A 26,161-nucleotide genomic window follows, 5' to 3' on the forward strand; every position below is an offset into this window, starting at 1 on the left:
AGCTCGGCCACTAGATCGGCACTCCGATGGGACAACAGGTCAACCTGGAGCAAAGAAAAGTTAGAAAATAAAATCCTCATGAACAAGTAAGGGAGGGAGTATAAGAAGACAAGTAAAAGTTACCGCGGTGGCCTGGTAGCGGAGAGCCTGGGAGATGAACAGCACGTCCGGGTTGGCTATCGTGGCGTACCTCTTGAGCTGGAGGTTGGACATGGTGTTCCCCATCTGGTCTAGCAGGTTAGCCGCCAGGGGGGCCGTGTCCTGTTCGAGTTTAGGGCGGAAGCCCGCTTCGGCGGCTGGCCAATCCACGATCGGCTGAGGAGTGCTGAACTCGGTAGGACGCTCTGCGAATTCAACCTGACGACGTATCATCAGGGCTCTGTAAGTTTCATCCCTCCAGCCATGACCGTTCTCCCAGGTCCGGTTAATAAGACGGGACTGCTCATCCCGCAAGGCGGACTCCCCCTCCTCGAGAAGATTCGGGCGTATGGGGAGAACGGGCAATGCAGGGACTTCCTTCACGGCCAGCCGACTCTCACCATGTGACTCTTCAGCCGAGCCAGTTCGCCTCATTCAGGGCCTCTTCCCGGTGTTGCCCTCTACGGCGCCAGCGTCTGGGCCCTTCTTCCCCGAGCTCTTGCTGACCGCTGCGCCCGCCTCCAAGTCAATCACGGGGGGCTGAGCGGGGGCGGAGACTGCAGCAGGCTCCACGGCTTGGATGGGGACCGCGGCCAGGACTCCCTCACCGGGACAGAGCTCCATCCCGGATAGTTCCTTGGTGAGGTTGGGCTCCGGGCCCGTCGCCTCGCTGTTCTTCCTGGCCGCCTTCTTGGCCGCCCTATCCTTGAGGAGCCGACTCATTTAGCTGGCAGGGGTTGACATATCGGAATCCCCTGCAAAAGTACAGAAAAGGAAGTTAGGATGATAAACCAAACAGAAACAAAAACACGCATGTCAAAGCTAAAAGTGACCCGGGACGAACCCTCATCTATGCCCCGGGCGCGACTCAATTCCTCTAAAGCAAATGAATGGACCTGATCCCCTATGTCGTCCGGGTTCAGGAAACCCCGATACTGGAGGAACCCGGATAAGAACATGAGGACCTCCAAGCCTACGGGGACGGGAATTGAAGGTCTCATCTCCCCATCGGCCCCAAACGCAGGGCCCGGGGGTACTAGCCTATCCCTAGCTAAGTCCAGTACTCGGGGAGCATAAGTTAAGATTAAAGGGGAGTTACCTCGCCCCGATACACTAGCCCTGGGAGTCCCAATGTTTTGTAGGGCATCTTCGAAGAGCTCCTCCAGCTCCCCTGAGGTGGCCGCCTCTGTCGGGGCCTGGTCCTTCTTGCGCCGGGCCGCGTCGGCTCGCGCCACTCTCTCCACACTGGCAATGTGGTCCAGGGCCAACTGCTCGCGGACGTCGACGTTCTTCTCGCAGGGGATGCCCCAAAGGTTCGGGATAACAATGGTTTGGGAGGCCGCAAGCATCCCGAACAGTCGGAGATTGTCGTCCGTGATGTAGCCACCCACATCAAGATCCTCCGCGCTCAACCTGGAGTAAAACCTCCTCCTTTCCATAATGAACTCGGTAAGGGGAGTTTGAGCGAAAGGCCCTTCCACCTGGAAGATATGATAAGAGACGACGAAAAAGGATCAGGAATAAAAGAGGGGGTCGAGAAAGTACTTACCCACTCGCTGGAAGTCCAGCAGCAGTGTGGGGTTTTTGTCCACAAGGAACCCGGACGTCAGGAACCAGTAATGCCTGACGTCCGGGGGATGCCTCCAGGAGCTGGTAGGAGCGGGATAGCCACTCCGCGGCTTCAGTCTATAAAAGCCGTCCAGGGTCTTGCCCTTGACGTTGACCTGCGGCTCCAGCTTGTAGAAATACAAGATCTCTGCAGGGGTAGGCTTTGCGACCTCCTTCGCGATGCAAACACCCACCATCCAGCGAGTAGCCGATACGCTTGAGGCAGAAGCTAGAACGGTGCGATTCCCACATACGTCAAGAACCGCACGAAATAGTCGTGAAGCGGGATCGTAGCTCCCGCGCTGATGTGACCGGCGCTCCAGACCCCGAATCCTTCCACGGACGTATGCGCCCGCTCCTCGATCCTGGCCATGCGGTTGTGAAAGAGTCCTGGAGTTGATTTGATGCCCAGACGCTGCTCCAGGAGCAACATCATCCGGTAATTCCGGAACAAGTTGGGCGTCATGTCCATTTCCCACCTGTTTCCCTTGGGCGTCTAGGATCCAGGAACGACGACAGGGGCTCTATTGACCTCTTCTTCACAATGGAGCGTAACGCCCGTTGCCATAGCTGACGATCTGGGAACAAAGAAAGAAATCCAAGCAGTCAGTACCTAAACCCAAGAAAGTCGGTCAAGGTACGGGGGGTCTCCAAAGGACTGCTTGGAGCCCCTTCGGATCAGGTCCGGGACATCGAAGAGCCACGGGACCCTGATCGGGAAAGAAGAAACTACTAAGACCCGCCCTCTGTCCGGGAAGCATCTGGATACAGAGCAACTCGAACCAGGCGGCCTTCCTAACAACTCCTAAATATAAAGCCTAAACACACGAATTAAAAGAACATCATAAGTTAATATAGTCGTCAAGAGGGTCAAGGGGACTTACTGTGAGTTGTTGGTCGTAGAAGGTGGTGGTTGTCCGACTGTAAGGACGGCAGAACTTTGTTCTTGAAATGGTGTAGCCGGTTTAGCAGTTCGTCGATAGGACAGGCCCAAGACGCGTCTTCGGGTAGAAGGGCAGAGGTTGGGGTTCTAGGGAATAGATGGCGGCGCAAAGTCAGCAGAAGGTGGTGTATGTCATCGGCGATGTCGGACATGCAAGGCTCGAGCAGAGCTTATCGGTTCTTAAACTGGTTCGATAGTGTAAAAATGCCAAATTGGTTTTCGTGGGGTATTTATAATGGCCCCAAATCCTGGTCTCTGATCCAACGAACAGGTGTCTCCCCATCGGACAGACAGGAGTCGCGCAGGGATATTTATGAGCCCCCTCAGACTGGATCCTCGCCATCTCGGATCTAACGGCCCAGGAGGAGCGGATGCCAAAGGTCACCCCATCCTACGGTCCACCTCATCCCAAGGATATTAATGATGGACCCCCTTGTGGATGGGACGCTTCGTGACGTGTGCTGACACACTAGCCTAGGCCTAACGACCCTTGGGAGGGCTAGGCGACCTTTCAAGACCTGTGCAGCAATCGCCTGGTGACACGTGTACCCTTGCCACGGAGCGGGACAAAGGTAAACGTCCCCGGACGTTGGAAAATGGTCCGAGCCCGCCACATGGCTAGTACCATTGCCTGCAGTCAATGACCCACGATCCCAAGCAGGAACTGGGGAGGCAACCGTGCGAGAGTCCGGGGGGCGATGCAAACCTCCTTCTGGCAGGCCTAGGAGAAGGCTTCGGGGATAAATGTTATCCCCATTTCCTGCGTGGACCCGGGACATTCGTCCCGACCCATGGTCAGGGGCTATTCAGCATGCGGGCCCGGGCAAGGCCTCTTGGTATAGGAATGTCCAAGAGGGGTACAGGCCCGGAGTGCACTTCTGAGCCCATTGGGGGGGTCCGGCATGGTCATTCAGGTGCCGTCAATCTGGGAAACGTGCAGACCGTTCGAACCCTCCACGACATACGCGTCCTGGTCCCGGACCTTGATACGGTCCGGGCCTGTGGTAAATGAGGAGGGACAAAGGTAAACGAACCCGGATCACATCGTCCCCGATTGGAGGGGCCAAGCGTCCAGGACCCTGAAGCCACCCCACTCCGCGTGGGCGTTGTCCCCACTTTTCACCTGCGGAAAAGGCCACCTCGGGATTGCACGCGGTTGTTTCAGGTCTGCGCTGCCAGGTACTCTGACTGGTCTTGTCTCCTGAATCTGCCTCTCGATGTGTCCAGACCAAAAGCACCGTTTTGTCGGGCGAGATATAGCTCTTGAGTCAACTTATTGGGCCTTAGCTGGTCTGGAATTCATATATGTTGTATCTTTTATATTTGGCTTCCACTAGAAAGGCCAAGAATATCCGTATCTCTGATGGGCCCGGGTCATACCCGGCCCAGACCCAGTGTTCCCATAAGCCTATAAATATAGGCTATAGAACACTAGAAAAAGGTCCTGTCTTCAACTAAGATACAATTATTCTGTCAAAATACAGAGAGAAACTTCATTGTAAAAGGTTTTCCAAGCTCTAATACTACAGACTCGTGGACTAAGGCTCATTAACGCCCCAACCACGTAAAAAACCTCGTGTTAATCTTCTACTTTTATTACTATTACCCTTAAATAATATTTATTAATATAGTTACCGAAAACCTCGGTTAACACAAACATATGTGTCAATATATGCATCTAAGCCCAATTGCAAAAATCACATATAATTCACATATATGTACCATAATTGAATATCCTAATCATATTACTAAATGAGCAATATCTACGTGTTTATGCAAAAATATCACAATTTATCACATTTGTAAAAATACCATAATTAATTAATCTAGAATTTATCTACACAAAATTTATAATTAATTACAAATTTGCAAAAATAATTAAGTCAATTTAAATAAAGTCCATCAACAATTAACAAAGTTAATTTGAATTTTATTTATCACCAATTAACTCAATTATGTTATTTTAGGAAATATATTAAATTAATAAAATTTTAATTTAATATCTATAGGATACTTGATTTTATAGAATCATTTCACAAATCAATTTAAGAGATATTATGATAATAATAAAACTAATTTATATTTTTATGCAAAAATAATTAATTTTATTATTATGATAACCAATATATCTTATTTCTTTTTTTAAAAAAATATCTATTTTAAGATTCAACCAAAATATCTTATTCATTTTAAAATATATATATATTTTTTCAAATTCAAATTTAGATACTTATTGTTAACGCGGTTTTTTACCAACAGTAGATTAAGAAATAAAATAGGTAGATTAGTGCTAAATCGTAAACCGTAATGAAATAATAAAAATTCTCTCGAACACACACAACTTTTACGTGGTTCAGTGGTTAAAATCCACCTAGTTCATGAGACAATGTTATTGCTTTTCTCTCTCAATTTCTGCAGAGTTTTAGTAATACAAAAATGGCCGTCCCCTTCCCTGTCCATTATTGCTGATATTTATAGGGGAATTTCCTAGATAGGTTTGGGTAACCGTGTGAATAGAATAGGTATACATTTAATACAAATTATTTCCATTTATATTGGGATATGATTTTATAACAGAATAGAATATACTCTTGCTATCTCAGATAATAAATGATAGATATGCGATACAACCTAGGCATTAATGAGCATATAAGGAGCCTCCGAATCTCTTGGGATCCTCTAGTATGCGTTCTATCCAGGTTTCCACGAGGTGAATATCTCACTTGAGCTCGTGTTCAAAGACTAATTGAACCCTCGCTCATAGTAAGCTTAGAGCGCCCAAAGTTTGATCTGACCATTATAAGCCTCGAACTCGATTTTTAAATGACTATAAAGATTTGTTCTTTTTGTCAAATGGGTTCAAGAACTGCGACCATTGATACTTCAACCATCCTTGTAAGTCTTCTATCTTTATGAATTCAACACGTGAACTTTTTATCACTTGTGCATTATATATATATTTTGTTTAAGGATTCTAACTGAGTTCATTCTTTGTGAAGCTATATTCATGAGGACAGAGTAGTCTGTGAGCCTTGGGGGTCAGTACGAGACCTTGTCTAGTCTTCCTCCAAGGGAGAAAGACTATCATCAGATTGTGAATGATGCCACCATGGTGGATTGCAAGCTGATCAGCAAAGGCCAGACGCTAGCTCTCAGGATCCGAGCTCCTCTTCTTGTCATCCCCAAGCTCCCTCCTCCTCAAGAGGCCTTGCCAGCCAATGAGGACGTCGAGGAGGAAGAAGAAGTGGTACTACTGGTGCAAAAAAGGTGAGCTCCTAATGATAATTAGGAGTCCAATCCAAAGCGAGTTGCGTCCGGCCCCTCCGGCCAAGGTAACCCATACCCCTACAGAGAATTAGATCGGGATGCTGCCAGCTATAGGCTAATTTGATTCAACTCTTACTAGCTCGTTAGTCACCACCCCACTGGCCCAAACCTAAACACAACCCTCCTCCAGTGCGTGGACCGTTTGGTGGAACACTATGACCATAGCTATCCCAAAGGTACCATCATAGTTGACAACACTCTCCATTTTAGGTCCACCATTTTTTAGGAGTATGGGACAAACTGTAGGTCCTGGCCTTCCCTGTGTTAGGGTGCATATGCCCCTAGTTTTAGGCGGTACGTAGATGAGTCTAGCCCTGAGGAAGGACCTGAACCCCCTAGGACCCAGGAGGCCATAATCTTAGATTCTCCCCTTCCTCCATTAATCCAAGGGTTAGAGGTTGTGCCTAGCCCGGTCAATAACTCCGAGGTGATCGTAATAGATTTCTCCCCTAGCCCGGAGGGTAGGGTTTTTTCTCTTCTTCTTGTGTTTATAATGCTTTTGAATAATTACTTCTTTAAACGGAATCCTCTGCTTGCTCTTTTTCAGGTGAAGAGATGGAGCTGTCAAGAGCCCTGGATTTGAGGGGTGCATTTACGGCTGGCGGGACTGGAGCTGGTCCCGTGGTGAAGAGGCCCACGGTGAAAAAGAAAATAGCTCCGAAGACGGGGGGTGTTATGAAAACTTATACATGATCTTATTTATTTTCATGTAGATCTTATATTAAACAAATTAATATAAGAAAACCTAGAACATGTTTCTAAAATTGAATTCATACAGAGATAATGATAAGAACACTTACATTATTGTGCAGCAGAATGATTGAGTCATTCCTTCAGTTTCTCTAACCCTTGTATCCTTTCTGTCGCAGAGTATTACCAAGAAACTGAACTGATTTTCAATTTTCTTCACAGCCTTCCAAAGTATCCTTAGAATCACCTAGACTAGAGTGGGAAATTCTCAACACATGAGATATATACAGAGAGAAGAAGAATGAAAGAGAAAAATTGAGGCTTAGAAAATGAGTTATGTTTATAGAGAGAATCTAAAACCTACTAGATCTTCTGATCTTCTCAGAAACTTATGTTTCAAAAATCTTATTTCAACTCTCACTTAGCATTCATTTTATAGGCTCAATTAGGTCATTTATTTAATTAAAAAATCAATAAAATAATATCCAATTAACAACCCTAGGTCGAAATTATCATGGCTTTAGGCCCGTGAAATTTCCCATTTAATTATAAGTCCATTGGACTTAAAATCAAGGTCTGTATTATTTTCTATTGATTAATTTAATTAAATAATTATTTAAATCCCTTATCAAATTAATTATTTATAATTTGAACCTTGATTTAAACTTATTTATTAAATTAGACACCAATTTATCTTAATTAATAAATCAACCCTAATTTCTCTTTTCTTCTCTAAATTGTATAACTCTGTGAAACTATCCAAAATTGACCTGGTCAACTTTGATAATTCTAATTGATAATTAAATCAATTAATTGAGACTATCTGGATGATTTTATCCAAGGTACAGTGGGGATCATGTGCCTATGAAATCAAGCTCAAATAAGTTATTATAAATCTAACAAATAAATTTACTAACTTATTAATTCCTCGTGACTCCACTAAAAACTCGGAATTGCACTCTTGAATTCATAGAATGCTCTATAACAAATATAGATACGTTATTAATTATCCATTGTTACAACCATTATAGTCACTCAATCCTCTATAGACGGTCTACAATGAGATGGGACTAAAATACTGTTTTAACCCTCGTTGTATTTTATCCTTAAAACACTTAGTTCCTTATAAATGATATTTCAGTAAACTAATATTAATTACTGAAATGAGATCTCTATCATTTAGTACCTTGAACCAAACTAAAAGGAAACCATCGTTTCCCTTCTTCATCAGAAGCTATATATGTTCCTATATATGATTAACACTCCCACTAAATTATACTACCAAGTTCCCAAGATGTAAGTATGGGCTATTCCGTAGGGTAAGCTGGTAACGAACAAGTCAAAGAACTTAAATAATACAATCAGTTAGAATACTAACCACTCGGAATTGAGATTGAATTGACCTATGCTCAACTATATGATATGACTAGAATAGATAATAACGATATGTTTACTTATCATATTTATTGTCAATATCAGCCCAGTCCGATGTAACAAAAACATTCGATCTTATCTACTTTGCTAATGTTCTGGAAAGAACATAACACTGTGATGTGTAAGTAGATCATATCGTAGATTAGCAAGTCAGTGTAAATCCTGTACACCGACTAATCTTAGGACCAACTTATTTCGAACATATAATCATAATTATATTCCAATGTGATTACGTCACTATAAATATGATTAGCTATATCCTCGAGATTTAATAGAATTTATATTAAGCAAATAATCATGAAAATAAAACATGTGAGCAAAGTGATTGACCAAGTCAAAAAATGATTTCTATTCTTTTATTTATAATAAATGAGATTACAAAGAAATTGTGTTTTAATTAGGGCATAAAATCCCAACAAACTCCCACTTGCAGTAATTGAAACTAATGCCTCAATTCTACTAATCCCATTTACTTGATATACTTATCAAATGTAGCTTCTGGTAGTGTCTTTATAAATGGATCTGCAAGATTGTCTTAAGATGCAATCTTCATAACCTTCACATCTCCCCTGGCCACATATTCTCGAATAATGAGATACTTCCTTTCTATATGCTTACTCCTCTTATGACTTCGAGGTTCTTTCGAGTTGGCTATCGCTCCTGTATTGCCACAAAACAACACAAGCGGTTTATCCATATCTGGAATAACACCAAGATCCGAATAGAACTTCTTTAGCTAGGCTATTTCCTTAGCTGCTTCAGACGCATCTATGTACGCAGCCTCCATGGTGGAATATGATATTGTAGACTGCTTTACGCTTCTCCATATCACAACTCCACCCCAAGAGTAAAGACTATTCCAGAAGTAGACTTCCTGTCATCAAAATCAGTCTGAAAATCTGAATCGGTGTAGCCTATAGGGTTCAGAACACCTCCCTTGTAGACTAACATATAATCCCTAGTTCGCCTTAAATACTGTAGGATATGCTTAACTGTTATTCAATGTTCCGGTCTTGGGTTTAACTGATACCTGCTCACTACTCCCACTGCATAGCAGATATCTGGTCTAGTACACAACATGGCATACATTAAACTTCCAACTGCAAATGCGTAAGGAACTTTTCTCATTGCATCTTCCTCTTCAGGAGTCTGGGAGACTGCTTCTTTGAAAGATGAATTCCATGGCGGGACAGTAGACGCCATTTCTTAGAATTTTTTATTAAGAAACGTTCAAACACTTTATCTACGTAAGCTGCTTGAGATAGAGCTAAGAGTCTGTTCTTTCTATCCCTAATGATCTGGATACCTAGAACATAACTTGCTTCACCCAAATCCTTCATCTTGAATTGAGTGCTTATCCAATTCTTCACATATGATAATTTCTTAACATTGTTTCCAATGAGTAAGATATCATCTACATAATGAACCAGGAATACCACTATTTGATTTACCTTCATTTGGTAAACACAAGGCTCATCAATATTTTGTTCAAAGCCATATGTTTTGATTATTTCATCAAACCTAAGATTCCAAGAACGAGAAGCTTGCTTAAGTCCATAAATGAACCTATTAACCTTGCAAGCTTTTCTTTCTTGTCCAGCTACTTTAAATCCTTTTGGATGATCCATATAAATTACTTCGTCAAGCTTCCCATTAAGAAAAGCTTTCTTAACGTCCATTTGCAAATCTCATAGTTGAGAGCAGATGATATAGATAGGAGGATGCGAATGGACTTGAGCATGGCTACCAGACTAAAAGTTTCCTCATAACCCACGCCTTCTCTTTGGGTATAACCCTTTGCCACTAATTGAGCTTTATAAGTCTCGATATTTCCATCAACACATCGTTTCTTCTTGTAGATCCATTTGCACCCAATGGCCCTAAAGTCACTAGGTGCTTCCATAAGATCCCAGACAGAATTTGAGTACATGGACTCCATTTCCTGTTTCATGGCTTCAAGCCATAATACCTTTTTAGGGCTAGCCATTGCCTATTTGAAAGAATATATATCATCGTGACTAGTGTCACCAACAACCATATTGGTTTCACCATCAATACCATAGCGAACTGGGTTCCTCGAAACCCTCCCACTGCAATGAGGCTTCGTGATTGTTTGCTCAGGAACAGTGGTACTTTCTTCATTTAAATCAATTTGCGTCGGTTGGACATGATGAGTTGGAATTTCATCATCAACTCACGTTGATGATGATGGAACATTGGTTGGAGTCAATTCTTCAACCATCTCCTCTAAAACTACTTTGTTGTGTGGTTTGAAGTTTTGGACATAGTCATTTTCTATTAAAGTAGCATTTGTAGAAGTAAACACTTTCTTTTTCTGAATGACTATAGAAAAGTCCACCCAGAGTACCTTTAGGATAGCCAACAAACATGCAAACTTCAGTTCGTGGTTCTAGCTTTCCTTCCTTTTTCCTCAGGACGTGGGCGGGACACCCCCAAATTCTATAATGGCGTAAACTAGGTTGGCGACCATTCCAGCTGTAACGCCCTGGGTAGCCAAGAACGTTACACTGTGTGATTATAAAGGTGCAAGACTTGCTAATCAAGTCATATAGTTGAAAACGTGGTCATAAGGCCGTAATTAGGTAAAGTTTAAAAGGTTCCAGTCATAAACAGATCATTTTCATATAAAATGTTTGTTTAGTACATGTGATTCCGAAACAGGGTTTAAAAGACATATTTACAAAAATTCCAAAAGTTATAAACAACCATGGCCACTCTAATGGAAAAATATAAATTTTAGGTTTCCGTCCCTGTACAAACCCTCGACCGTGGTGGTCGAGCAGCTGACAATGTACACCTCACCCCCATAGCTCTCCAACTCATGGCTGAACCGCCAAGCTCTTGCCTTTACTTGCACCACGAAGCACTCGTGAGCCGAGGCCAAGCAAGAAAACAGAATATAATAGCATGATCGATATCAATAACCAAATATTCCACAAAGCATAACCAAGTATTCAGCAATTCATAACATTCACCTTTCTAGTGATAACAATCAACAAGTTAACAATTTGTCATCCAGATAGTCAACATATCATATTTATAATCAACAGTTATTGCAACAATTACACAATATTCAGGGTTGGCACCCTCTGTTTAACCCACTGTCTTCAGCTCACTTAGGCCACCCCTAGTGTTATACCCACTGACTCCGGCCAGCTTAACCGAGCTCAGTGATAAAAAAAAGTTGTCCTCAGCTACCAGTGGCTGAGCCGCGCCCTGTGCGCAAATATTGATTCCGGCACTCTTAGTCCATTTTTCACATGTCCCCATGGCATACTACCATCTCATGACGTTATACAAATATAGGGAGCTCTTAGTCCCAACATATTCACATGGTTCATAACAATCATATAATAGTGCATACAAATGTAGGGAACACTTCGTCCCAACCTATCCACATAAACAGGTGCATTTCTCTTACCTTTGATCCCAATAGCTTGACTAGTGAAATCAACCTTCAAGCACGATCTCGTCCGAGCCCTAGCATACACTTAGTCACAGCCATAAATTAGAATCATCGCTAAACTTCCATTCCAAAACCTAACCTCGGGACCAATCCTGAGCCCTCTGGAAGCCCTAATTCCACCAAACAGGGTGGTGGAATCAAACCCCGAGCCCCCGGGCAAAAACCTTAAGAAATAACTCAAAAGCTCACTTATGGAAACAGGGTAGCGCTACAGAGCCCTAAGGAGGGCGCTACAGTGCTATAAACAGAAGTAAAATGCCTAGATCAACCATGTCTAGCGCTGTAGTTCCCAAAGGCTAGCGCTACAACGCTAGTTACAAAACCAAAATACTCTGAATTTTCTCCTTCGAATTTGCCCGAGCCAAAACTTCCTAAAACCTCTCCAAACCCAACTACACTTCAAAACAAGCCTACCAATCCCTACATCTCACCCCACATGTCCCAACAACCTTAATTCTAACCACATGCATCATCAAACAAAGAAAACAAGGTTTGACCCCAAAACTCAAGACCTCAACCAGAAACTTAGAATTTACCGTGCAACTTAGATGATCAAGGATAAAATTTCTTACCTTTGATGGGGAAATCGACCCTAGGTTATCCTCCAAACCTTTCCAGCTTTTAACTCCTTAATTTCCAAAGTTTAATTCCCCTAACTTCCATCAAAACCAAGTTTCAGAAATCATTTCTAACATAGTTTAGAAAACTCAAGCAAAACCTTGAAACCTTACCTCAATTGAGTGACTAATCCCTGTTAAAACCTCTAGCTTCACCAAGGTCTCTAGCCCCAAGATCTAGCCTGAGCTTTCTCTGAGATTCCAGCTCCAAAACTCACAAGGAATGATGGAGAGATGGCCAACCGAATGGAGGAGGAAAGAGGTCTCTGTTTTTCCTTCTCCTCTTCTTTCTTTCTGATTCTATAATCTTCTACAACTCCCACTAACTCCAAATAATCAGATATAACAAGTATATCTCTTAATAGGAAAAAGTCTCTTTTACTCTCCCATTTAAATCAAGCCTTCTAAAACACTCTAAGGGCATTTTGGTCATTTGTTCCCGATTCCCGCTAACTCCTCGAGTGTCCCTAATATTTACCACTTAATTCCCGTCATCTAATTAATCGCCAATTATTTTCCCAAATGCCTAATAATCTCCAATATATTTCCCAAGTTCCCAGAAATACCCCCAGGCTCCCCCGAGTCGGGTATAAATCCCCACCGTGACTATTTCGCTAAACCACTCACTAGGATCATCTCGAGCCACAAGCTGCAAATATATCCACATAATAATGTGGTCTCAACAATTTATCACATATAATTACATTTATTCTGTAACGCCCTGGATAGCCAAGGCTGCTACACTGTGTACTTATAAAGGTGCAAGACTTGCTAATCAAGTCATTAATTTGAAAATGTGTCACTAAACATGTATGAGCTAGGGTTAAAAAGGTTTTGGTCTCAAAAGTTTCATTTTATATAATTAAGCGGTTTTATACACGGGATCCCAAAAGAAACAGAGTTTAAACGTTGGATTACAGACTCCCCAAAATACAGACAACTGTCAGCCATACTAAGGCAAAATGAACAATTTTCGGGTCTCGCGTCCCTGCCTAAACCTCAACCGTGGCGGCTGAGTAGCTGGCCATGTACATTCCGCTCGCAGAGCTCTCCAAATCAAGGCTGATCAAGTTTGCCCTTGCCTTTACCTGCACCACGTAGCACCCGTGAGCCAAGGACCAGCAAGAAAACATGATGTGCAACACAAACAATAATAGTAGATAGTAAATTCACTAAGCATGAACTCTCATCAAATAATCCACATTAACCACTCAGCATATATTTAGAATCAAGGATGCAATTAATCACTTATAACATTCATATCACATAATAATCAGGGGCCGAAAACTTAGGCCGCACCCTCTGTTTATCCCACTGACCCTGGCCCGCTTAAACCGAGCTCAGTGCATATTAAGCTGTCCTCGGCTACCAGTGGCCAAGTCGCGCCTTGTGCGCTAGTGTAACCCTTGGCACTCTTAGGCTGTTGGTTCACTGATTAGCTTGCAGGGCATAATACCATCCTTTCAAGCATACACAATAGGGAACCCTTAGTCCCATTACAGATATACAACAAGGTGCAGTTTTCTTACCTTTTATCTTTGTGGTTACTGATTAGGAGTAACTCTCTTCAAGCACGACCCGTTCCCAAGCCCTAGATTTTATCACCTAGTCACAACCAAGGTGTAGGGTTCCATTAATATTCAAATAAGGGTTTCCGGATACAAAACTAACTTTCGGGAATCCGAATTCCACCAAGCACAGTGGTGAAATCGATCCCGAGCATTCTAGGCTAGATTCCCGTGCTTTAAAGCCCTAAACGTTCAAGTATGCATCTAAGGGCTGTGGCCCTTGAAGCCTAGCCGCGACCCTGCCCTAAAATAGAACCTAAGGCCTCCCTGGAAGAAGACACACGCTGCAGCCCTTGCTTTGGGCACCGAGGTGCTAACCCCTGGCCGAGCCCTCCTGGCTCATCTTCATCCTAGGGCCGCAGCGCTCTAGAATAGAGCCGCGACCCTTCCCTTCGTGCCCAGAAAACTCACCATTTCCAACATCTAAACCTCATACAAAGCCATCCCAAAGCTCCCTAATTCAAAACCCATTAATCACAACACTTTTATCATGATTCTATCAACACATCCCAACAGAAATCCAGCCCAAAAACCTACTAGAATCCAATTTTCAATTTCTGAAACTCAAGAACTTCAAACACTTAAACCAGCCCTACAAACTCAGATTGAAACCTCTAAATCATGAATTAGAGCTTACCTCTTCTACTGAACCACTTCTCTAAGGAGAATCCAAGTCAATTCCCAAGCTTTTCCACCTTAATTCTGCCCTTAACATCAAAATTACAATTATCTCAATACCCAGCCAAAACTCAGAATTTCTAACCACAAAGAAGGGAATTCAATGCTTACCTTAGTACTGATTAAGTTTCCTGGTTGATTCTTGAGCTAAGCCTCTAAATCACTCCTTCAATCCACTGAATTCTAGCTGAATTCCCCTAAGATTTTTCAGTGTTTTCTTAAGTTTTCCTTGAGAGAGAAGAGAGAGGAAAGGCTGAGAATAAAGGGTCAGTTTATTTTGTGTTCTACAGTTTTCCTTTAATTCAGTTTACCCTTATCCCATTGAATCAATCCCGAGGCTTGGGGTGCCAGAACCGTCGCCGAGGGCAAAACGATAAAATTCCCCAATATTCCCGCCTAGACTTCCTAACCTCCAATATATCTCTATATATTCATTTTCATAACCCGATAGTCTAAATAACTACCTGATACCTAAAATACCACTGACTTATCCAAAGTCAACTGCTAAGCCCCGTTGTGACTTTTCCCGCTATCTAGCCCTAGGATCGCCTCGAGTCGTGCTCTGCAAACCTACCCACATAATAATGTGGTTCTCACAAATACCATATATATATCATATTAACATCAATATAGTCATTCAATCATTATTAATCATATAATTATGCATTTAAATCAATAAAATCATTCAAATCACATTTAACCCAATTATGCCCTCCCGGCACACTAATCAAGGCCCTTAAGCCTCATTAGTGAATTTGGGGTCGTTACATATGCCCTCAACGGGCCAAAATTACATACATGTCCTTATAACCAAGACAAGGCTCACATGCATATTTAAAACTCATAAACATGCATCTATTCATATCCATGTACTCATATAATCATGCATGCCACAAAACCATGCATTTAATCATTTATTCACATGAATACCAATTATGCCCTCCCGGCACACTAATCAAGGCCCTTAAGCCCTAATTAGCAATTTTGGGTTGTTACACCAGCGTTCTAAAGGTGTTTTGGGGATTGATTTGGATGGCACAACATTGAGAATTTCATTCGCGGTTTCAATTACATGTCCTCAGAATGAAGTTGGTAGAGTTGAGTAACTAAGCATGCATCTAACCATTTCTAATAAAGTTCTGTTCCGGCATTCCGCTACACCATTTTGTTGCGGAGTACTCGGGGCAGTAAATTGTGATAAAATTCCAAGTTCAGTTAAATGATCTTGGAACTGCATATCCTAATATTCTCCACCCCTATAAGATCGCAAGATCTTTAACGTTTTACCTAATTGGTTCTGAGACATAGCTAAGAATTTCTGAAACTTTAAAAATGTTTATGATTTCCTATGCATTAGGTAAAGACATGAATATCTAGAGTAATCGTCAATGAAAGTGATGAAATACTCAAAACCACCCCTGGCTTGTACATTCAAAGGTCCACAAACATCTGAATGAACATGTCCAAGTTGTTCTTTGGCCCTATCACCCTTTGCAGAGAATGGACGCTTGATCAGTTTTCCTTCTAGATAAGATTCACAGACAGGTAATTCACCTAAGGTGAGTTCCCTCAAAGACCCGTCCTTTGTAAGTCTTTGAATCCTACCATAGCCAATGTGATGTAGTCTCAAATGCCATAAATACATCATGTTATCGTTATTGTTATCGATCTTTTGATGTTTATTGGTCCTAGGTTTAGCTAATTTGAATAAATCATTGTTAAGAGCGAGGGGTTCGTTAGGTCGCAGAATATAAAGCCCGTTTTCCAAACATGCAATACACAATTGTGATCCATTGAAAGAAATATATATATTAGAACTTGTGAAAGTCATAACAAATTGTTATAATTGCAACATGGAAACTGAAATTAAATTTCTACTAAAATCCGGAATAAAAAATACATCATTTAAAATTAAAAATTTATTTTCAAACTTCAGATGAGCTCTTCCTTTTGCTTGGACTGCAACGAACACTCTGTTCCCAACTCCAAGCTTTAAGTCGCCTTCCTCCACTTTCTCCCACGATTCAAGAAGCTGTAAAGAGTTATAAACATGGTTAGTAGATCCAGAATCAACAATCCAAATAGATTTATCATTCTCTAAAACACATGTTTATAAGGTAAATGAACTATAATCATTACCTTTGTTTTTCTCTGCTAGAAACTTGGGGCAATCCTGTTTCCAATGCCCCTTCTCTTTGTAGTGAAAACAATTACCTTTACCTTTCTTGCTTTTCTTGTTCTTCCCCTTAGGCGTCTTTGCATTTGGTTGTGCACTCGTCTTTGTAGCCTTGCAGGCCTGGGGTTGTTGTTTTGTCCATCTTTCCTCTTGTTTCCAGCTTTCGAAGGCAAAGCTTGGTTAGTTTCAGCCGTAGCTGGATCAACAACAATAGTAGTAGTTGTCTTCTTTTCTCCTCCCTTACTTGGTCCACCCATGATAGAATCAAAATTCTGAAGCTCGTTCATGATCCACGTCAGGCCATAGTTGAGTTTATTCAATACATAGTTGGTGGTGAATGGCAGGAAAGCTTGAGAGAGACTATTGAGGATTAAGCTGACTTGAGTTTCCTCATCTATTGTTGCTCGATGCAGTTCAACTTCATGAAAGTATTTTGTCATTTTGATCAGATGATCGTGAACATGTTGAGAAGATGCCATCCGCGCATTGGCATGTTTCTTGGTGACCACAAAACGAGTATGCGTTGACTTGGCACCGAACTTGTCTTGGAGCTGATCCATGATTTCGTAGGTCGTCTCGACATTCTCCATCTTTGTCTTGGGAGTGTCGACCATACTAGTCAACATGTAGTACTACGCCTTGCTGTTAGCTGTCTGCCAACGCTCATACTTATCCCTCACAGATTTGGTAGCTCCTTCAACTAAAACGTTTGGGGATTCCTCAGTCATGACGAACTTGGAGTTGTCACCAATTAACACAATGTTGATGTTTTGCTTCCATTTAAGGAAGTTTTCTCCAGTGAGTTTCTCCATCAAAAGTTGAGAAAGGATGGGAGTAGACACAGCCATACTTAAAACTATGAATTATTAATAAAATAGAAATCAATCATTTTTGCACAATAAAACTTTTATTCACTCTAATTTCAAGAAATAGCACAACATATACCAAAAATATGAAAGACATGGAAAAAATACTAAAATAATCATATCGCTATTCCTTTAGGTTTTTAATTATTCTATGATATCGTTGTCTTGGTAGGCGAGAGTCAAAAAATATCATTAGTTAAATAGAGTTGTAAACTCATTTAATAATGGACACCGTTATTAACAACCTACTATTCGATCAAAATAAGAAAACAAAATCTCTTATTTTATGAGCTAGACCCACGGTTTCGATAATCAATAGATTTAGTCCTAGTAGTCACCATAGGGGTGAGTCTATTAGAATTTGACCTATAATTATCTATCTTTCGAAATCTAACCTTGTCTAAAATAACTAATGAACACCTTCCGTAGGGGGACAAATCAAAGCGTCTCGAGGCCCCATTAGGCTATTGACCTTGTTAAACCAACGGTGGAGATCCAATATAATTCTTTAAATAAGCTCATTATAAAATTAAAAATAGTATTTTTATTATTTATTTTCGAAAATTAATGACTATGGTTCTCCAAAAAATTAAAAAATTAAATTTTTAAAACCAAAGTCCTATAATTTCCTATTGATTTTAAAGTGTCACATTGAAACAAATTCAATCAATTTAGAATTAATTTGTTGCTAATCAATATTTAGGTTTAGCTAATATAATGAACCTATACAATTAAGTCGAGCTCAGGGAAATGGGCATTAACAATTGGGCTTCCATGGAGGAGAGCTGAGTCCAGTATGTCGTTCCCACTACAAAGGCCCCCATACGTTCATACAAGGTCCAAAAGATTGGAATTTAAACCTTCATTTTATTAATTGTTATTAATTGAATAGGCCCACTATAGTCATGCAAAGCAAATGAGCCTTCACAAGTGGAACCACCCATAAGAGAGGAATTTAAACTTTACATTTTCTAATGGGCCCAAATAAAACATATCATTTTATGAATATTTTATTTGGCAAAACCCATATATTAAGCAAACATATGAGCAACTATATGCATCTAAGCCCAATTGCAAAAATACCACATATAGTGCAAACAAACATGTTATAATTGGATGGGCTAATCATGTTACTATTTGAGCAAATCTATGAATTTATGCAAAAATACCACAATTTATTTCATTTGCAAAAATACCACAATTAATTTCTATAATTTATCAAAAATTCTAATTAATTAAATTTTTACAGAAAATAAGTCAATTTAAATGAAATTTATCAACAATTAACAATAGTTAATTTAAATTTCATTTATCAATAATCAACTTGGTTTAAGTTAATTTGAATTTTTTTTAATTTATTTTAAATAGGATTTATCAACAATTAACCAAAGTTAATTTAAATCCCATTTATTAAAAAATATTTTATTAATTGGTTTGAAAAAACATGATATTTTTAAAAATCTAACCAGTTATAAATTTTTAAAACAAATATCATATGCTGTTTTTGAAAAAAAATCTTAAGCAGTTAAACAAATTCAAATATCTATAAAAATATCTAGTCAAAAAAATTTCAAATTTCAAATAATTTAAATATTAAAATCCATAGAATAATCAAATATTACTATCATCAAATATCAGATTTAAAAAAAAAAATACCAAGTATTAAAAAATATCTTAAATATCTGATAACTTAATTCTAATATTTAATTATTTAAAATTAATTAGTTAACCTATTTTTAAATTTGAAATTGAATCTTTGTACAAAATATCTATTTTTAAAAGATCAAACAACAAAAATATCGTATTTCAAAAAAGATATTTTTAAATAATAGAAAAGATCTGATAGTTTTGCATTAACCTATTAAAAATACATTCAAAAATCAAATTTTAAGAAATAAAAAATTAATGCAGGCCGCGACCTCTACACAAGCTACCTGTGAGGCTCAGAATGCTCTCTTAAACTCGAAAGAAAATTTCTTCCATGACCTTATCGAATGTTTCTTGTATTGTTTAAACCACTGTCTGGCAGGTCCGACCAGAGTTGCGGGGAACACGATACACCTTAGGTCGAGGCCGACATTGTGGGCCATCATCATTGTGTTGAACATCCCGAGGTGATCGGATGGATATGTATTTCCATCAAATGTCGACATGTTTGACATCCTAAAGCCAATAAGATACGTAGTTGCGACAATATTTGGAGCAAAAGGTTCGAGCTCTTCATCTGAGTCTTGGGAGCTTAGGAGTGTGTTCCTCCATTGAAGAGCATCATAATCTGAGCTTGAGGTAAGTTTCTAGCCATTAAATTCCCTGGATTGCTCTGTTTTAGTTCTGGTTTTCAGTTAGGATTCCTAGGTCGGATGATTGGTTTTGTTGGGAGTTTTGGCTAGGGTTCTTGTGGTTGTGATGCTTGGGGTATGTGAGGATGGTTTTTGGGTTCATTTGGCATAAAAAAATGAGGTTTTGAAGCATTGGAATCGAGTTGGAATTGAAGGAGTCGAAGAAGGAGGTTTCAGGGGAGAACTGTTCTGGGGGTAGCGCTACAGCGCCCATCAGAGGGCGCTATAGCGCTACACAGAATGTTTGCTGGGCAGTTGGGGGTTCTGAGTATAGCGATGGGGCACTAGGGAGCAGCGCAGTAGCGTTACTCTGTTCCTCCAGAATCCCGTTTTGAGTGTTTTTAAGGGTTTTTGGCTCGGGGTTTCAATCCTTAAGGCCCGTGATCGAATCTACTCACTGTGTGGGCATGTTTCGAGGTCTCGAGAGTGGGGTTTAGGTTAAGACCTTTCATTATTGATTTTCATTAGGTTAGGTAACCGCTAAGGAATCAAAAGGTCGATAGTTCTCAGGAGTCGTTTTTATTATACTTCCCGCTCGAACCGAAGATAAGAAAACTACACCCTGTGTATATGACATGCATGATTTTTGTTGAGGCATGTTGGTTGATAAATGTGGACATTGATTGCATATTAAATGTTAGCGGATGTTGTTCACTTGTGTATGGCACTGATTAGTTAGGGACGGCACTGGTCGCGTATCACTGACCTAAGAGTCAGAAACGACATAAGCGTCCTGAATGCAGGGCCGAATGAAGATTAGATCTAATCGATATCATCGTTGAATGACTCTAAGGAATTAATGTTGGACCGGCCCTAAGGTCGATGAAACTTATAAGCGCTTGGCTAGTCTAGGACTAGTTACTCAGAGCCAGGGCCAAAGGCCTAGGTGACTGCTTGTCACATGGCTAGGGAAAGGTATTCCATGGTTATGACTCTATGGTCATGAGGTAGGTTATGTTGGTGACTAGTCATCATGCGCCTAACCTGTTTAAGCTAGTGAAATGTTCACTTATCTGTTAAGCCCCGGTGACCCTATCGTCACATGGCTAAAGGGAGCTGTACCCACCTTAGTGACTTTCCAATTGTCACTCCTCTACTTTGGACTGATAGTCCTGAATGATTATTATGATCATTGTTGATATTATATTCATGCTATATTGTGTTTTCTTGCTGGGCTTTGGCTCATGGGTGCTATGTGGTGTAGCTAAAGGGAAAGAAAAGCTCACCCAGCCTTGAGTGGAGAGCATAGGTGGTGATGCGTACATATGCGGCCGCTTGACCACCACGACCAAGGAGTTCTCAGAGGAACTAGGGGATTTACCCTATTTTTTCCGCTTAGGTCGGCGGGTTTGTAAATTTGAAATTGTAATGACCATTTTGAGTTGTAAATAACTTGTGAATGTGTTTTTTTATGGGCCCATGAACAGTTATATGTATTAAATAAAATATATCATTTCCTTTTGATTGGTTTTCCACCTTAGCCTGTTAATAACACCTAGATGCACGTTTTTAACCAAAGGACTCGGGTAGCGAGTCAAATTTCCAGTTCACCGTAACAGTTTTGGGGTAACCAGGGCGTTACAAGCAACCTCCAGTTTTTTAAGGTAGTGCAGATTCTGCTAAAGCTGAGCAGTGGATGAGCATGATTACCACCATCCTGGATTTCATGAGGGTGACTGGTAATGAGAGGGTGGCTTGTACTATATATATGTTTCGGGAGGATGCCCGAATTTGGTGGGAGGTTATATCCCAGACCAGAAACATCAATGCCCTGAGTTAGGAAGAGTTTCAGACTCTGTTTAATGAGAAGTATTATAATTATGCAATCAGGGCGGCAAAAGCTGAGGAGTTCATCAGGTTACTTCAGGGGAGTTTGTCAGTGATTGAGTATGCCCTGAAGTTTGATCGATTGGCAAAGTTTTCCATGGAGTTGGTGCCCACTGATGGGACCAGGAGGGAGAGATTTCTCCAGGGGCTACAACCTAGATTATCCCATGATGTTCGCATTACCACTGTAGCCGGGGTTACTACCTATGCACAGGTGGTTGAGAAGGCACTCACAGTTGAGAGTGCAGAAAATAAGATCTGGTGAGATAATGCAGCCATAAAGGAGTTTAGGAGAACATGTTCTCCTTTTGTGGGTTCAAGTATGGGTGGAGGCCCCAGTAATCAGAAGAGGAAGGTTCATGATACCTTCCCAGATCCAGGTCTTGATAGGTGGCCTCGTGGTATTTCAATGGGCCGTCAAGGTGGTAGTGAAGCCTGGAAGACTTGTCCTGAATGCCCTAGATGTAAGAGGCGTCATTTGGGAGGGTGTAGGGCAAAGGCCTGCTATTTGTGTGGAGCAGTGGGTCATTTTAAGAAAGATTTCCCTAAGGCAAGAAAGGAAGAACCCAAGAATGCGGACAGCTCGGCCCCAGCTCGAGTGTTCGCATTGACACAAGCAGAAGCTGAGGCTTCTCCCTCAATAGTTACAGGTCAGATTCTTAGTGTTGGAACCCTTTATAATGTTTTGATTGATTCAGGGGCTACACATTCTTTTGTTGCTTGTAGAATTATTGATAGACTGTGTAGATCCTATGATTTTTATGCTGTGGGGTTTGGAACTTTATTACCCACTAGGGAATTAGTGGTATCCAGGAGATGGGTCAGATCTTTACCAGTGACAGTGGATGGCAGAGAGTTGTCAGTGGATTTGATAGGGTTGGTTATGACTGACTTCGACATGATATTGGGTATGGATTGGTTGGCAAAGTATGGGGCAACCATTGATTGTAGAAGGAAGATGGTCACCTTTGAGCCTGAAGGTGAAGATCATTTTGTGTTTGTTGGTATTGTGCATGGACCCCGAATACCTATGATTTCTGTTTTGAGGGCTACGGATCTAATGCAAGGAGGTTGCATTAGGTTCTTAGCCAGTGTGGTTGACACCACTCAGGTCGTGCCAGTGAGACCAGAAGAGACCAGACTAGTCTGTGAATTCCTGGATGTATTTCCAGAAGATTTGCCAGGGTTGCCACCACACAGAGAGATAGAGTTCATGATAGAACTGGCACCAGGGATGAAGCCAGTGTCTAGGGCACCTTACAGAATGGCCCCAGCTGAATTAAAAGAATTGAAAGTACAATTGCAAGAGCTGTTGGATTTGAGTTTTATCAGACCTAGTTTCTCACCATGGGGAGCGCCAGTTCTGTTTGTAAAGAAAAAGGATGGTTCTCTGAGGATGTGTATTGAGTACAGAGAACTGAATAAGCTAACAATCAAGAACAAGTATCCTTTGCCAAGGATAGATGATCTGTTTGATAAGTTGCAAGGTAAGAAAGTATTCTCAAAGATCGACCTTCATTCTGGTTATCATCAGTTGAGGGTTAAGGAGGGAGACATACTGAAGACTGCTTTTCACACCAGGTATGGGCATTATGAGTTCTTAGTCATGTCTTTTGGATTGACTAATGCCCTAGCTACTTTTATGGATCTGATGAACAGAGTGTTCAAGGATTATCTGGACCAGTTTGTGATCGTCTTCATCGACGATATCCTAGTTTGTTCTCAGTCTGAGTCAGAGAATGAGCAGCATCTGAGATTGGTTCTACAGAGACTGAGGGAACACAGACTGTTTGCAAAGTTCAAGAAATGTGAGTTCTGGTTATCTCAGGTATCTTTTCTTGGGCACATTGTCAGTAAGGAGGGGATTAAGGTAGATCTAGTGAAGATTAAGGCAGTCAGAGATTGGCCAAGGCCAAAGAATGCTTCTAAGGTTAGAAGTTTCCTTGGATTGGCAGGTTATTATAGGCGTTTCGTGGAAGGGTTCTCAAAGATTGCTGCTTCATTAACTGAGCTGACCCGCAAGAATCAGAAATTTGTGTGGTTAGATAAGTGTGAGAACAACTTCCAGGAAACTGAAGCAGAGATTGATTACAGCTCCAGTTCTGAGTCTTCCAACAGATCAGGAGAAATTTGTGATTTATTGCGATGCTTCACATCAAGGTTTTGGCTGTGTTCTGATGCAGTCAGAGAAGGTAATTGCTTATGCCTCACGTTAATTGAAGGAGTATGAAAATAGATATCCCACTCATGATTTGGAGTTGGCAGCCGTGGTCTTTGCTTTAAAGGTATGGAGGCATTATCTTTATGGGGAAAAGTGTGAGATCTATATAGACCACAAGAGCCTGAAATACTTCTTCACGCAGAAAGACTTGAATATGAGACAAAGGTGTTGGCTGGAATTAGTAAAAGATTATGATTGTGAGATTTTGTATCATTCAGGAAAAGCCAACGTGATAGCTGATGCTTTAAGCCGAAAGGGTCCGGGGCAGATTTATAGTGCGAGGCTGATAGCCAGAGAGTTAGCAGATGATATGACCAGAGCTGGTATAGAGTTGCTGGTGGGCTAGTTGGCCAATATTGCGCTACAATCCACACTGTTGGAAAGAATCAAGGAGGGTCAGTTGAGTGATCCACAACTGATCAAGATCAGAGAGGATGTTTTGGCTGGAGCATCCAGAGATTATTCAGTGTCTGAGATATGCTTGCTGAGATACAAGGGGCGGATATGTGTTCTGTTAGACACTGCTATGAGGCGAGAGATTCTGGATGAATCTCATACGACACCTTACTCTTTGCATCCAGACACCACGAAGATGCATCAGGATGTGAGATCGTTGTATTGGTGGCCGGGGATGAAGAGGGATGTAGTGGAATATGTGGCTAAGTGCTTGACATGTCAGCAGGTCATGGTTGAGCATCAGAGCCCAGCAGGGTTATTGCAGCCTCTGGATATCCCAGAGTGGAAATGGGAGGACATCACGATGGATTTCGTGGTGGGGCTACCCAGGACTATTGGTCAACATGATTCTATTTGGGTGATAGTGGATCGCTATACCAAGTCAGCTCACTTCTTGCCAGTGAGGACTACATATACAGTTGATCAGTATGCAAATCTCTATGTGAGAGAGATCGTGCATCTTCATGGAGCACCGAGGTTGATCGTGTCAAATCGGGACCCCACTTTTACTTCCAAGTTCTAGGGAAGCTTACAAAAGGTCATGGGAACACAATTGAAGTTCAGTACTGCTTATCATCCTTAGACAGATGGGCAATCTGAGAGGGCGATCCAGATATTGGAAGACATGCTGCGAGCATGTGTGCTGAACTTTGGTGGATCATGGAGTAAGTATCTACCCTTGATAGAATTTTCCTACAGCAACAATTATCAGTCTACCATTGGAGTTGCACCTTATGAGATATTGTATGGTAGGAAGTGTAGATCTCCCATTCATTGGGATGAGACAGGTGAAAGGAGATACTTAGGTCCTGAGGTAGTTCAGAGGACCAGTGAGGCCATTGAGAAGATTAGAGCTCGGATGCTCGCTTCTCAGAGTAGACAGAAAAGTTATGTAGATCCCAAGCGCAGGAATGTGGAGTTCCAAGTGGGAGACTATGTCTTCCTTAGAGTCTCGCCATGGAAAGGGGTGAGGAGATTTGGGAAGAAGGGCAAGCTGAGCCCTAGATTTGTAGGTCCATTTGAGATCCTGGAGAGGATTGGTCAGGTGGCTTACCAATTGGCCTTACCTCCGGCATTGTCATCAGTGCATAACGTGTTTCATGTTTCAGTTCTTCGGAGGTATGTATCTGACATGACTCATATTTTGAGCTATGAAGATCTGGAGCTTGAGGCAGATCTCTCCTTTGAAGAGCAGCCAATCTAGATACTTGACAGAAAGGATAAGGTCCTCAAAAATAAGACGATACCTTTGGTTAAGGTATTGTGGAGAAACAATAAGGTGGAGGAGGCGACCTGGGAGCTGGAGTCAAATATGCAGAGTCAATATCCCGAGCTGTTCAGGTAAATTTCAAGGAAGAAATTTTTGTAAGGAGGGGATAGTCATAATTCCCTGAAATCACTAATGAGGTTTAATGGCTGGATTAGTAGGCCGAGAGGGTTCCATTAAATGATTATTTGCATGTTTATGTGAATTATATTATAATATAATGTTAAATGCATGCATGTGGGTGTACATTTCATTATAAGGGCATTTTGGTAATTTGGCCTGTTGAGGGCATATATTGTATATTTTGGTGCATGTTGTGATTTATGGATGAGATCCCATTATTATGTGGATATATTCGAGCTATTCGGCATGAGATGATCTTAGGTTTCAAGTTCGCGGTTTTGTCATAACAGGGTCAATTATTGGGATATTGGATAATGAGAATGATTATTTGATGATATATTGGGAGTTAGTGAGATCAGGAGGAAATTCTAGGAATTTTGACTATTTTTTCCTAGG

The sequence above is a fragment of the Humulus lupulus genome, chromosome 2, assembly GCF_963169125.1.
Source record: "Humulus lupulus chromosome 2, drHumLupu1.1, whole genome shotgun sequence".
Taxonomy (NCBI): Eukaryota; Viridiplantae; Streptophyta; class Magnoliopsida; order Rosales; family Cannabaceae; genus Humulus; species Humulus lupulus.